Source organism: Parus major, chromosome 3 (genome assembly GCF_001522545.3).
Source record: "Parus major isolate Abel chromosome 3, Parus_major1.1, whole genome shotgun sequence".
Taxonomy (NCBI): domain Eukaryota; kingdom Metazoa; phylum Chordata; class Aves; order Passeriformes; family Paridae; genus Parus; species Parus major.
Window position 1 is genome coordinate 24,005,135 of NC_031770.1, and position 14,569 is coordinate 24,019,703.

Consider the following 14,569-nt stretch of genomic DNA (forward strand, 5'->3'; position numbering starts at 1 on the left):
TAGCAGAGGGTGAATACAGGCAGTCAGACACAGAAAACCTGTCCTGTAATATTACTTTACTCTAGATGCTCGAAGTGTCTGCTCTTCTCCTGCCACTGCTTGACTACACCGATAGCCAGTGAGACTGTTTTGGGTCTTTTTTCCATGTGACTACTTTTCTTGATTCTTTTATCCAGAGTAAAGCTGGATTTAGCTCATTTTTCTACTTTCAGTGAGTACCACCAATGTCTTTACTTTTCACAAAGAAAATATCAAATTCAGTGATTAACCCTTCTTTCACTCCAAACATGTACGTTTAGGTAGAAAGTAATTTAAAGTTTAGCCAGTTCTTTTCAAAATAAATTTTTCATTTCCCTCCTTCATAGAGCCTTTTGTGCTTACTATTAACCACAGCTCATCCTCAGTGTGATGAAACAGTACCAAAGACATCTCCAGTGAAGCTTTTGTATTATGGGGAATTCTGTGACAATTATATTTCTAAGACATTAATTCTAAGTAAGCCTTGACTGGGCTGCTGGCTCGTTCTACTGCCCTGTCTTGAAGCTTTTGGATGGAGAAATGCTGGGATATGAAAGAGGAAAATATATTTAGAGAATATAAAAAGAACCTTTTGTCACCATATTTAGCAGAAAAACTGAAATTGCTGTAGAGTAACTAATGGGAAAAGTGGCTAACAGGTAGCAAAGTACCATAAATCGAGCTGAGCTCTCCAGTTCAATACCCAGGGGCACTTCCAAACTCAATCATTGAGAAGTAACTGCATCAGGGCTCCAGCTTCCATAGAGGTCACTCTACAAAGACAATTGAATTTTTATGCTTGTATTTTGAGAAAACAAGGGTTGACTGCTTGTTGGGGGTCATTATAAATAGTGTTCATTTTCATCCCACTTTATTAAAATTTTGTTAGTTTATAACTATTTAGTGAACTCATCCTCTCTGAGAGGAGTCAAGTTTTCTGAGAATCCAGAGAAGTGAATTTGATTTTTCCCAAAAGGCTGGATATGAACCTCAGGATGCTGCAGGTTGCTTGTCACAGGCAGAGAGTTGTGAGGTCACTGCATATCAAAGGTCTTGGCAGCCTTTTTGCTGAGAGTCCTGCCGTGTTTCATAGATGGCACTATCAGGAAGCCTGAATGTTTGTCCTGTTGTTTCATTAAGCAGACATGGGAAAGCAATATTTCTGTGAAAATGAGCTCAGCTCACATGCACAATCTGATTTGTGTTATCATCACTTACTTCCTCTGTGCTGAGAGTTTTTATATTTGCAAAATCCTCTATTTGTAACATCACATTACATCTAGTATCTATACCATTGGATTGGAGGACAATAAAAATGTCCCATCTTCATCTGTAAAATATCTTTGACATACAGAAACCAAATATTACATAAATTATTTTAGAGCTTTTAAAAAATCAGAGACCATGGTAGAGTAATGTAGATCAGGGGAAAAAGTCACAGCACTAATTATTATGACTATGACTAATTTTTACATCACTGAAAAAAATGCTGTCCTGTTACTCTGATTGATTTCTGAGCAGAAACATATGTATCTGAGATTATATACATTTTTATGTATTTATGTATATACTTAATGAAGCAGATATGGACACTAGCTGTTTATGTGTACATGCTCATACCAATCAAAAGTGTAGTCTTTTTTTAACTTGTGCAGGTTATATTGATTCTTTTTTCATGAATGTATATAAAAAAATATAAGCTCTCAGTGTAAGATGTATGTAAATACTTCACTAGCTCCTGTTTCTTCTGCATATTTAAGGTCATGAATACACCTAGCCTAAATGTTTCAGTATGAATAGCTGGTGGGGGAGGGAAGGGTTGGTCAGGCATAATATAGATAGATGTGATTATTTATTTAAAAGCTACTGGCTGGGCTACCTTAATACCTAAGGTTTGGTCAGTTCTATCTGGTTTCCACATGTGTTTCCTGTTTTTCTTCTAAATTTTATACTGCTCAGGGGCCTGGGGAGTGCAAGTTCAGGATTTTCCTGAAGGGAAGAACTGCTTTGTTCATTACTACCATGGGAATGTGTTAAATTTAAGTATGAGTGGTACAGGTCTTAGCTGTGTTTCTCCAGTGGCAGATACAAGCTCAGCTTATTGGAAATGTAAGAATGGGGAGAAAGCAAGTATAATATTACTTTTTTTTCAGAGGGTAGTAGAGGGAGGATGTGTGTATGTGTGTGTGTATGTACTGTTTACTCTAGTATTCATTTAGTCCTCATAGTCTGCCAAAGTCAAGAGTGAGTAAATTTAAAAAGTGACTTTGAAGTATGCAAACTAAACTAGCCCTGTATTTTAGTCTAGAATAAACAATGTAAAATACATCAGTAGTCTTGAACGCTCAGGAAGAGATAAAACATCCCAAACAGAAAACCTGGGAACGTTTCAAAAACATGTTTATTTGAAATCTGTGTCAAGGCACAATTAAATTTTTTTTCCTCCCTAGACAATAGAGTTTTAATTATAAGTGGTTTTGTCTCTTATTATGGTAATCCACTATACACCCCCGTAAATTTCTTGTTAAGAATTAAGGTTCTGACTGTCCAGCTAAGAGAAACAAGATAGTAAGGAACCAATTTATTATCAACGTATTTTCTAAAGGTTGCGTGCACACTTTTAGTGGAATTATCATAGAAGCAGATTATTAAAAGCAGTGTTCCTGTCTACTTTGTCAAGAGGGACAGCTATAAATTATATTTCAGTATTAAGTACCCAAATACAACCAAAAGAAGGAATTTCTACAGTCCACTCCAGGCTTCTAATATCAGGTGAAAAAACCAGAGCATGATTTTTCTAAATTTCTTTTACAGTTGATAGAATATATGTTCTCCGGCAGAAGTAAGCATAGTAAAAGAAACCAAACAATTGCTACAAGACAAATCATCTCTATTGAATCCTAAAATACTATCATGTTCCAAATTAAACACTTCATACTTTATAGCTTCCAATCCTCTAGAGCAAAGCTCTCCTGCTTTTAGAGCATCTCAGAGGTCACTGTTATGGACCAGGCTTAAGTAATGCCCTAAAATTCTATTTGTTTGTAGTCCTCAAATGATTAGCTAAGCTTTGACTAATTAATTTCATTGGCTTATCCTGATTGCCCAAGGCATCAGAAGAGGAACTAACAGCCTCCTAGTACACACTTTTTAAATGCCAACTCCAAATTATTTTATTTCATCAAATTGTGTATAAAAGTGTTTTGATTTCCGGGCTCCCTGCCCTCAGTGTTACCAACCTGTGCAATCAGTTCAGCTCTTCCTTTTGAGACAACTAAAGGATGCCTTGGTACTGAGGTTCAGAAATTTACCTGATATCTGGACAGATGGGGAGCCTCTCTTGAGTTGATGGGACAGGTCTGAACAGAGACCTGGGTATTTATTGCATTTTCCCAATGCTCAATCCTTCTCAATCCAGGCCTGACGGTGTGTTCATGTGAGTAATGGGATAGCCAGGGTTTGATTTCAGACTGGAGCTATGATTTTGATGCTGGAGTCTCTTTGTGTTATCCAGGTGTTGCAGAGATGATAATGTGATGAAGTCATACTTGCATTAGTTAATTACAGTCTTTAGGGAGGAGAGATGGAAGCATTCTTAATCATATAATAAACATGCTGCGTTCTTGTTTAGATGATTGAGGAAAATGTTGCCCAATTAGGGTTTAAGGAATCAAATTAAGGACTTAACCAAGATCTAAACTAAAAACATATTTCAAAATGTCAAGAACTGGTTTGGTAGTTCCAATCTGTCTTTTGAAAAGTATTCCAGAGAATAATTCTTACTAATTTTTAAGGGAACTTCAACTTTTGGAAAAAAAGACAATAAAATATCTGTATGAGAGTATAGTTAATCATCCTTTCGACCTAAGAAAATTCTGCAGAGGACAAAAACTTGTTCCTTGTGTATGTTTCACCAAACTTCCTGGAGAAAAAAAAAAAAAAAAAGAAATCAAATAAAGATATATGGCCAAGGTATGTGACTTGGAAGGTGAGAAGCAAAAGTGACCACCTTGATAAATGAGGGCAAAGGTAGAGAACACTACTGGAGAAAACAGATCTGTGAAAACAGGATTTTGCTCCTCAATTTTTAAAGAAGCAAAAGAATACAGAGACACTCTAGGAAAATATTATTTTTTCAAATCTGTTAAACACGAATATTTAATATTTTCAGATAAACATAGAACTGAACATCAAGATTAGGTGCTGTTGAGGCAGGAAAATTTTTATGGCAATGTATTACAAAGCTTAAGTGTGTGAAGGAAATTTGTGTTGTTTTCTAATGATGTGCCAGATTCCAAACACCAGGGAGAGTGTTTTTGGAGAATTCTAAAAGGAGAACTCTACCATTGCTCAGACAGGAGCCAAGAACTCACCTAGGTTGCTGCTGTAACTATGAAGTTGTTATTGAGTCACCCACTATGGAGGAAATGCTAGAAGCACTTATATGACTAGACCAGCTTTGCCAAATCATAGTATAAACAAACGTGAACAACCAGGGTAACTGAGGAAGTATTTTGGCAACTTTATGGTACAATCTTGGTCAGAACTTTTCCACAGTGGTCTTGACCTTGCTTCAGGTAACAGTAGAGATTTCTGTTCAACTCTAGTGACCATGGGTTTTTAATATTTATAAATCTTTTCTTCAAAAGAGAGCAAAGTTATTTCTCAAGTGGTGCCAAGTCAGCTCTGTCTCTGCCACATTAGATAGAGCTAAGCCCACTTTAGGGCAGAATGCTGCTGCTGGCATGCAGTTACTTGCTAATATTAACACCTTGACTATGTCTAACTAATGTCTAATTGCATTTTTTCTTGATAATTCATAATACATAAAAATGTATTGTAGTACCATGATTAGATATGTAAATTAGAGTTCCTCTCCTCTGGGGAAAAATCTTGGCTTTGTATAACCCACAGATAAAATACTCCCTTTTGAGATCTGGAGCTGCCCAGTTTCATTCCTGCCTGTGCTGGCTGAGAAGGTTACTGTGGTTCTTTTGTCTCAAACTGAGATAGTAGTAATTATGGTTTCATGGGAAAAACTTCCTTTCTTCTAGAAAGGAGTAAAGATTAGTGGTAAAGTTATGTAACAGTTCATTCTGTGTGTCACTGTTCCTGTTTATGTAATTGTCTATATTTCAGTGTTGTTGGTCAAAATTGCCTTTTTCCTGCCAATGTGTAAGAACAGGTGCTAAGTCAAAGTTTAATACACTTAAGCTGCTGTGATATGCCACAAAAAGCACACAAATACTGCATCTGAATGTATTTCGTGTGAGGACTGAATTGTAGACTCTTATGGTCACTTAACATGAAGGGAAAAAGATTTTCCTGATGTCTACCACAGAAATGGTTTTAATGAAATCTGAAAGTGATTCATATATAAAACATTACGCAAAAGTTACTAAAACCAGTGATTTTTTGGTGTGTGGATGTTGCTGTGACGCCACATAAACTGAGGGTGGTTGGCTCTTAGACACTGCACCTGATTGCTTGTGTTGTTCCTGGTTTGAGGAATGCAGCTGCAAAAACTGTATTGTGGGGGTTTTTTTGTTTTAATTGGGTCCAGTGAAACCAATTTGACAAATACTTGGACCTCAATTTGGATTTTGAAGCTGGTGCTCAGAAGTCCTGGTAGCACAAGATTTAACTTTGTGTCACAGTTTAACAGCAAAAGTCTACAATCAATTTTTTCCTTAAAATTACAGATAAAATGGAGCTGAATTGTTCCATATATTAGTTCTTCTAGAAATTTCTTGATCTTTTCTGTGGGCTTGCTTATACTCTAAAATCTTTTGCTCTGAAACATTTTGGAGTTTTTTTCCATAAGCTAAGTTAAAAATTCTCAAGTTTTAGAAGTATAAAAATGGGTTTTTATGTTGGCAATTTAGGATTACTTCACCCATGTTACTGAATCTATTTTAAAATTTCTCCAAGAGCAGACTTCCATAAATCAATGAATGTTGATTTTTATTTTTACAATTATATCAATAAATACAGAAATATTGCCACATATTGATTTTTTTTTTAATTGAAAATAGGGCACATATCTGAGAATTTATAGCCATTCTATCCATTCACAGGGTCAAAATAGGAAAGAACCAGGTCTTCTTTTGATGCACTTAAGTGTTAGCTTTTTCTGTGACCTTTTCCAATGGCTGGAATGCAGAATCTAGGGAGCTTTAAGTTAGCTCACAGTAAGCTAGCATTCCTGATGAGGCCACATAACTTATTTGTGCTGCATAGGTATATATTTCCCCTGAATTATGAAATTAATATTATAGTTTATTAATATGAAATTAAAATTATAATAATATCTCTTCTTCTGGGAATCTCTCTCTTTGGTCACAATTTTTTTCCATATTGAATAAATAATAATGTTGAAAACAATTGTCTTACCAAAGGAAATAAATATCTTAGTGTTACCAGTAATGTGTCAAATGACAATTGTAAAAGTTTTTTGGGGAAAGACTTGTCTTCCATCATAGTTGACTGAGCTTAAACCAAACCCAGTGGGAAGAGCCTGTTGAATTCTCTCTGTATCCACTGAAGGTTTTCTGAAAACAATCTGGAAACTCAAGTTCATACATTAACAGAAAATACCTCTAAAGGAAACCCAAAATCAACAGCATAGTGCTATGTATATGGTCTTGAAGAGCAATGTCACCAAATGTAGATACTTCAGATAAATATGCTGAAATTCAACAGTAAATGCTATTGATGGAGTTGAACAACTCCTCTAAATGCTTCTCATTCTCTTCAATTTGATCATTGCATTCATAACTTGGATTCTATTACTACATGGTTACTTATTTTTCTATGCTGATTTTCTTTAGGGAGTTAGTGTTTTGGGAGATCTTATACCATAATGAGGAACTGTAATGAGAAAAGAATAAGATAAAACCTTTAGGAGATAACGCTGCTTCTGAAGATTTTTAGGTTAACCTAGAAGGTTTTCTCTAATAAATATATTAAAGCCTTATCAGGGTACTGTGCAGTGTGCTTCTGATTAGGCAGTGCTGGCACCTCATTTATTCCTGTTGTATTTGTCATTAGCTTTATAATAGCTTTATGTTATAAAACATATTTAGTTGAGTAGTTTTCTCTTTTGATTATTGTAATGGCGGTACTCCAGATATGTTTTTTGGAGCTCTTTAGATATTGCATCTCTGTATAGCTTATAATTTTCTTCTGAGAACTGGACAATTAATGTGTAGAGGGAGTTGTTTTTATGTTCAGACTATTAGAAAAAGTGTCCTTTCTTCCTTTTGGATTTTGTTTCCTATTTTAGTCCTGAAGTTCAGTTACAAAAAGTTCAAGGACAGTTTTCAATGGAACAGATTATTTTCTGGCTTCTAAATTTCACCTTGAATGGAGAAAATTAGTCTGGACTCAGTCCTAGGCAAAAAAAAAAAAATTAAAAAAAATCCAAAAACCTTATATAGTTGAACTGTTTTTTGTTAGAAGGAAACTGCTTTTTCTGCTTTCTGACTTGTACTGCAGCAGAAGGGGAAGAAAATATATATGCAGTGATTTCAGGTACTGAAATCAGATGATGCAGCATGAATTTAGTTACATCTTAGGATAATGGTGATTAGTGAAGGGTTTAAATTAAGAAGGAATTCTAATTCCTGAATGGGAAACAAAGTAGAAAGACAAAAAACAAACAAACAAACAAAAAAAAGCTCAGTAGAAATGTCTGTAATTAGATAACTTGAAGAAAATTTTAAAGTATTCAAGTCTGATCTGATTGTGGGAATGCAAAGAATATTCACATTCAAAGTTGTAGGTGTGTCAAAAGGAAAATCCCAGAATAGTAGAGAAAAAATTAAAAGGATAAAGAAAATCCAAGCAATCAAGGAATAAAAAGAAAAAAAGGCCCATGACTGTAATAGAATGGAAGCCATTTTAAAATGTCCTGAAGTATCTGAGTTTGTTTTTGCACAATATTCAAACAAAACTCATATTTCATTGTATCTGGATGCATAAAATACAGTGATGTGTGTATATATGTGTGAATTTATATATACAGTTAAGATCTATGTATATGTAAATAAAAAATAATGAAAACTTTCTTAATTAAACATGGATTAAGGCTTACTAATAAAGAAAATATCTTAAATTTTTTTAAGTTAGTCCTGTGCAATTGATCACATTTTAAAAATTCATTAACAAGTAAAAGACCAAAAATTTTTTTTCCTCGTTTCTTTTTTTCAAATCCTGAGCAATTCCTCTCCCCAGAATCACGGTATTTTTTTTCCATCAGAATTAACTCTGAAATTTGCTGTGGGCATAATGTGTCCGTGAAATGCTTAACCTCATGGAAATGCAAAACATCCTTTGAGATTTTAACTTCATTTTAGACATTGAATTCAAATGAAAAGCAAAACTAAAATACCTTCAAAAGTGAAACTAAACCCCAGTAACTTCAAAATATTTTTCTACAAATGTACTGGAATTCTGGATGTTTGGCAAAGATTTATGACCATATATTTGAATTTTATCCTGCTTAGTTTATGTTTTCTTGTAAATTCTGCATGTTCAAATTGCTTTATTTTTAAACAATATTGGCAAATTCATTGATCTGCTTGTCCTTTTCTTGTAAATAATTCTGCAGCAAAAATTTAGATTGGTACCAACTAGGATGCTCTATAAAGATAAATATTTTTGGGACATAATTTTCAGTACATTTCTCTGAGGCCAGTAGTTAATACTAGAAGCTGGTTTGAAAGAATCATTGGAAGAATGTCTGTGCTCATTGCTTGTGTTCTTCAGAAAGCCTTTGTAAAGAATACAGCTGCAGGCTGGAAGTCCTTGGGAAATGTAATTTGTTTGTATGTCCTATGATAGAAGACTATGAAAAGGAATATGATAATACACTCCAGGAGGCAAAGTTACATAATGGAAGCTGAGGTGCTAAGAGTTGCTTCTATCCCATTGCTGGTACAGCTAATTCCATCATCATAATAATCACTTTGTATTGTGTTTGAAGGTCTTCCTGCCAGCTAAAAGTAATGACTACATTCCAGACATGGTCAGATAGCTCTGCTGGGCCAGTGTGTTATGATTATTGTATTTCTGTTGCTATGCATGTCTTACACACTGTCTGCTGGAGTGCTCTTGCAAGAGGTTTTTTGGAAAAAACAGAAGATGAGATAATTTTGGATTTTTTGCAAATTTCTGCATTTCACATTAAACATTAACATTGGTTTCACCTGTCATGACACTGACTTCCCTTTAGTAAGTACTAATAAAATAAGAGCTTCAATGAATTTCTGGATATTTTATCTTCTTTATTTTCACACTCTAATCTTGACTAACAACTTAGAAAACTGGAAATGTGGTAGTAGGTAAATTAGTCACAAAAGATTTACCAGCAAAGTTTTGTCTTAGTTTCTGTAGTCTGTTAGCCTGCCATGGTTAAGCTACCTCAGTTTCTGCAGGAATGGGATGTGTGTATTGTGATGCCCACAAGCCCTTGCCTCCCTGCTTGGGTTACCAATAGGAAGGTTCAGACAAAAGTTCTGAGCAAGTATTAAAGTAATGCCTCTGGATCCATAGCAAGAAACTTAAATGTTTCAGAGACCAACATTAGGAAGCAGCAATATCCTTCCAGGAGCTTCTAGCTTAGTTTTGGCTGCAATACCCTTTCTCCTCACACATGGACACATGGAGTTTGTTCTTGCTGTCCTGGGGTTCTTAAAGCATTTCTGTTCATTGTGTAGCCATTCAGCAAATGCCCTGGTGGGCTGCATATTGTCTGCATCCTCCAAGCCTTCCTGTCCCAGTCTGAATCTGGACTGGAGCCTGATACATGTGGTTGCCTTGCATGTTCTGTGAATGTAGGATCACTTAGGGCTGAAAATTCTGGTTTGTAACTCACACAAGGAACACATTTTAGGACTAATGACAGGGGATATTATGGGAGAGCCAGAGGAATAGGTGCCATTAATGTGGTCAAACTGCATTATTCTTATTCACAGTTAAATAGCCTTTAATTAGTTTGACCACAGCTTCAAGATCATTCTTCAAAGACTTCTGTGTTCCTGAAAGAAAGTTCCCTTGAAAAGAAAGACTAGGAGGGAAAATAGGACAACCTTCAGAGCAGTTCTTGAGACGAAGCTCACTCTCAGCCAGCTACAGTGTGCCCTCTAGCTCCAGGCTGCTGTGGGGTGCAATCACCCTGTGGGTGAGCTGCTGTCTATCCTGGACCTACTGCCTGAGGAAGTGTCCATCCTGACCTGTTCAGGCTGGTAGATCCAAGGGACCCTTGAGCCTACTTGTGCTTTAGCTCATTCTCATCCTGAGGTGAAATGGAGGAATTGTGACAGAAGCATTGTTGTTTCTGGCTCAGGAACAGCTCCTTAAGCTCCTTATCCACTGAGTTCTTTGTGGTATCAAGTATGTATTATGTAAAGTTCTTGGGGTTTAGGATGTGGCGTGTAGGATTAATAGGGCTGGACGTTCATAACATAGGGCATTTTTAAGTATTTAAAGGTTTCTCTTTCCTAGTTCATACTTTTTCAATAAAAACACAGTTATCAGATCAGAAACTTGGTTTCTTCTTTGTTTATTGATCCAGAAATAGACTGTGAAGACATAACTATGGTTTTCTGAAGGAAATCAAAAATAAATCTCAATATTATAAAGGAATTTATTTATTCTGTCTTGTATTACACTGTCTTGTTGCACATTTTATTGTGTTATGTCCAGGCCAAAACAACACTAAAGGATTATTCTTCTTGATTATTTCTAAATAAGAAAAAAAATAATTGTTTGATATTTAAAGCCATCAACTTTGACTTCCTCAAGACTGTTTGGCATATGCTATAAGATTCTTTAACTCAGCAATTTTTAGAATTTTTGATTTATGTTAATTATCCCTCTTCTGGTTAAAAAAAAGTTCTTCTATCAGATGCTCCCTTTGCCATTTTCAACAGTATTTGAAATAATCAGTGGTGCCATAAAGTTATTGTGTAAGCTTGCAAACTTCAAATAATCTGTACAAATTTTTTGGTTATTCAGGAGAGTCTACCAGCTGTTATTAGGATTTGCTTTAGCCTGTCACCACGTACATCAATTACCATTAACTTCATGATTCACAAAATGTGGCATCTGTGTTGCTGTAGTAAGATTCAGAATAATTTCTTGGTTTTCTGATGTTTTCATGCACCAGCTAACTATTACATTATAATCATAAAAACTAAAAGTTCTGGCAAACATTCAGACTCTTAGGAGGGATGAAATATTTTAGTCCTGATCAGTGATAGCTCTGGGGTATTGGCTCTGGGCTTGTCCAGGAGAATTAAACTATATGTAAGGATATGGAGAATTTTATTTTCAAATATAGTCTTTACAGTTGCATTAGTAGTTCATGCTTAATTTTACAGGAATTTCTCATTATATTATTACATTTTCCCTGTTTTCCTATTCAAATACTGTCAGAGAGAAAAATGGACTTGGTTTTTTTAAATAATTTTTTTATAAACATGAGATTATGAAGGAAGACAGACATACAGACAGACATACATTCTGTGAAATCTTGCAGGTTAATTTTTTCAGTCAGCTCACCTGTCACATTAATAGGTGTCTCAGTATGGAAAAAACAAATTTTTCCTTTTTGGCTGCCATGAGGGAGGTCAGGAACAGAATAATTGATGCTTTATGATGTAATTTTTTAAAGAGTTTTTATAACAAAGGCATAAACCATCTGTAAGTGCAGAACAAAGTATAGAATGTCAGTTCTTGTATAAACTCTGATGGTCTACCCATAGTTGGCCTATTGCAGAAACTAGAAGGCAGAAAATTACTATTCAAAAGATGAAAAAAAAAGTTCTTGGCAGCAAGATTTCATAGGCAGCTTGCCAGTATCCTGATTCAGTGTTTATGGGAGCATCTTGAAATGACTCCCAAATTAACAACTGTATCTTCCATCACTACAGTCTGATGTCTGAACATGAGGAGAAATAAACAATAGTTAATGATCTGGAAGCTGCTGGCAGTTACTCTATTAGTTCTGGTTCTTATTTTGTCTTACTAACAGCAAACTGTTCTGATCAGATGTTTATCTTTGAAAAACATATGCAACGGAAAATTGCACCTCAGATTGCTATCCATTTTACAGTCTCTTTCATGGGGACAGTTCCACACACAATGAAATGATTTAATTTTCTTTTCATAGCTAGACAGTTTAGAGATTAAATAGACAGTGTTTTGTGTTGTGTTTTGTTTTGTTTTTTTTTGCTGGGACACCCTGGGCACCTGAATATACTTTACTGTAGGGTTTCCATGTAAAATCAGTAGGGATACACACCCAATGGTACCAAAAAGGCTTTTCCTGCCCAATGCCATTGGCTGGGCCAAGCTGCTGGGGAGAGGCAATTAGTTTTTTAAGCAAAGCAGACAGAGTGCCATAAGATTCCTGATTTTTCATTCCACATTGAATATGCATATATGATGTAAGGGGCTGTTGTGTAAACACAAAACCAGCTTTCTGCTTTTTGTCCTTTACATGTATTTAAAAATGAATGTATCATTTTGCTGGATAATGTCAGAAATTGGGTGTTTTACAAGCTTTTGCAGGCTCATACAGTATGTAATTGAATGCAGAGGTAAGATCCATGTGATAGACTTCACAATCATGCGATAAATGTTTTCAAAGTCAGCTCTGTATTACATAATTCTAACACTGGAACCAAGCTGCTACAGGTCCCTTAGCAACTTCATACGCTCACAAGTTTCTGCAACAGCAATTTTATTTTTGCAAATGAACATTCTGTCTCAGCTAGGGACATGGGACAGGAAGAATACCTTCATTTATCAGGCCCAGAACATGGGTGTTAGAGGCACCATATTAAACAGCTCTTTCCCTGTATTTACAGTGCCACATTTTAAGATTTTTTTTCCTTTCCTGCCTCCCTAAATGTGAAACTCTTATCATTCCTCAGAGAGCAAGAAAAAGCTTTAATTCCCCCAAACATAAAGTCTGCTGCTTTTTCTAATATCTTTTTGGTCAAAGAGAGAGAGTGCTTCTTGCCCTTCCTCCTCAAAATATCTGTTTGTAGGGTTTGCATTATCCTGGGTCTAATATTCTGCATAATTTGATTAAGAAGTTCCTGAAGGTCGCACATATCCAACTAAAAGCCTCTTCTACTGAACAATGTTCACTTTGTTGACTTATTTTACTAAAAGACTAGAGCTCCTTTCATGTATAGAAAAATACAAGAATACATTTTGTCTTTATATTGCAGTGGTCTTTATATTCACATGGCATCATAGAGAAGTTCAGGAAACCTTCATTTTGGATAATGTCTAAAATGCATCATTGCTGTGTGCAATTTAGGCTTCTCTAGCTAAGACTGATTAAAATCTTTGTTGCATTAGGATATATTAGCTTCTTATATGTTTTTGAGTTCTAAATCTATTTGCTACCTTACTCTATAATTATGCTCATTCCAGCTCATTTTAATAACTTCTCCTACTTCTCCTCAGAGAACTGATACTATTTTTCTATGTATGTTATGAGGAATTACATCTTTAATGATATGCTTCAAACACTGCTGGAGTAGTTGAAGAAATTGCTAAGTAACTTAGAGAAATGTCACTTTTTTCAGTCTTAATTATTGGTTTTGCTTCTTTGAATACCATTTCCTGAAATATGCATTTCAGATGTCATTTTCAACATTTATTTCTGAGCTTGAGAACCCTCACAGGCATCTTCCTTGCAAGTGCAGCTAGCAATCTCCCAATCCATTTTGATTTCAGAGATTCAGAACTGTATATCTAGTTCCACAGAAAAATGCAGACTATTTACAAGAAGCTTCCAAAGTAAGAAAATGGTTTTCATAACAGTGGCTGCTGAATTTCAGGTGAACATGCATGACTAAACTTTATACAAAGTGCAGTTTAGGAAGAAAAAATAAAATTCCAGTGGTACAAATTTTAATCACTGTGTGTTGAATCTGTATAAAAATTTACCTTGTGTGGATTCACTGAAATACAACTATTTATTGTCATTGAATAAAGGTAAATCTTGATGTGAAAGAAATTAGCCTGGACCTTCATGTGGATGAAAAATATTGCATTAGGAAAGGTCTCTTTCAGCTACTCTAGCAAAAAATGAAATTTCCTTTTCAAGAGTATACAATTATAATTTCAGTTACAAAGGAATGTTCAAAAAAGAAATTTTGGCATCTTGCCAGACCACAAAAACTTTCCCATTCTCCAGTTCTGCTCTGTGTTAGCCATAGGAGAAGCAGCAAGGTGCAGCCAGACCTGCAGCTGAATTTAGGAGTGAACTCTCTCTGAGGTTTGGCCCATTCAAGTTTCATCAGGCATCTCTACTTTCTTGTACCTCGTGGTTGAAACTGATAGGGTAGATATGCTCTAGTTGGTCTCCACTGCAGAAATCCTGTATTTTATAGCCATAAATACATCCCAGTCTGCATTGTGTTCTTTCATCTAACCTGCTTATATCAACTTCATCCGTTTATGCTTTGGATTGTTTTTGTCAGTGATCTCAAAGGCAGGTAGGAAGCTTCACAGTTTACTCCTTGAC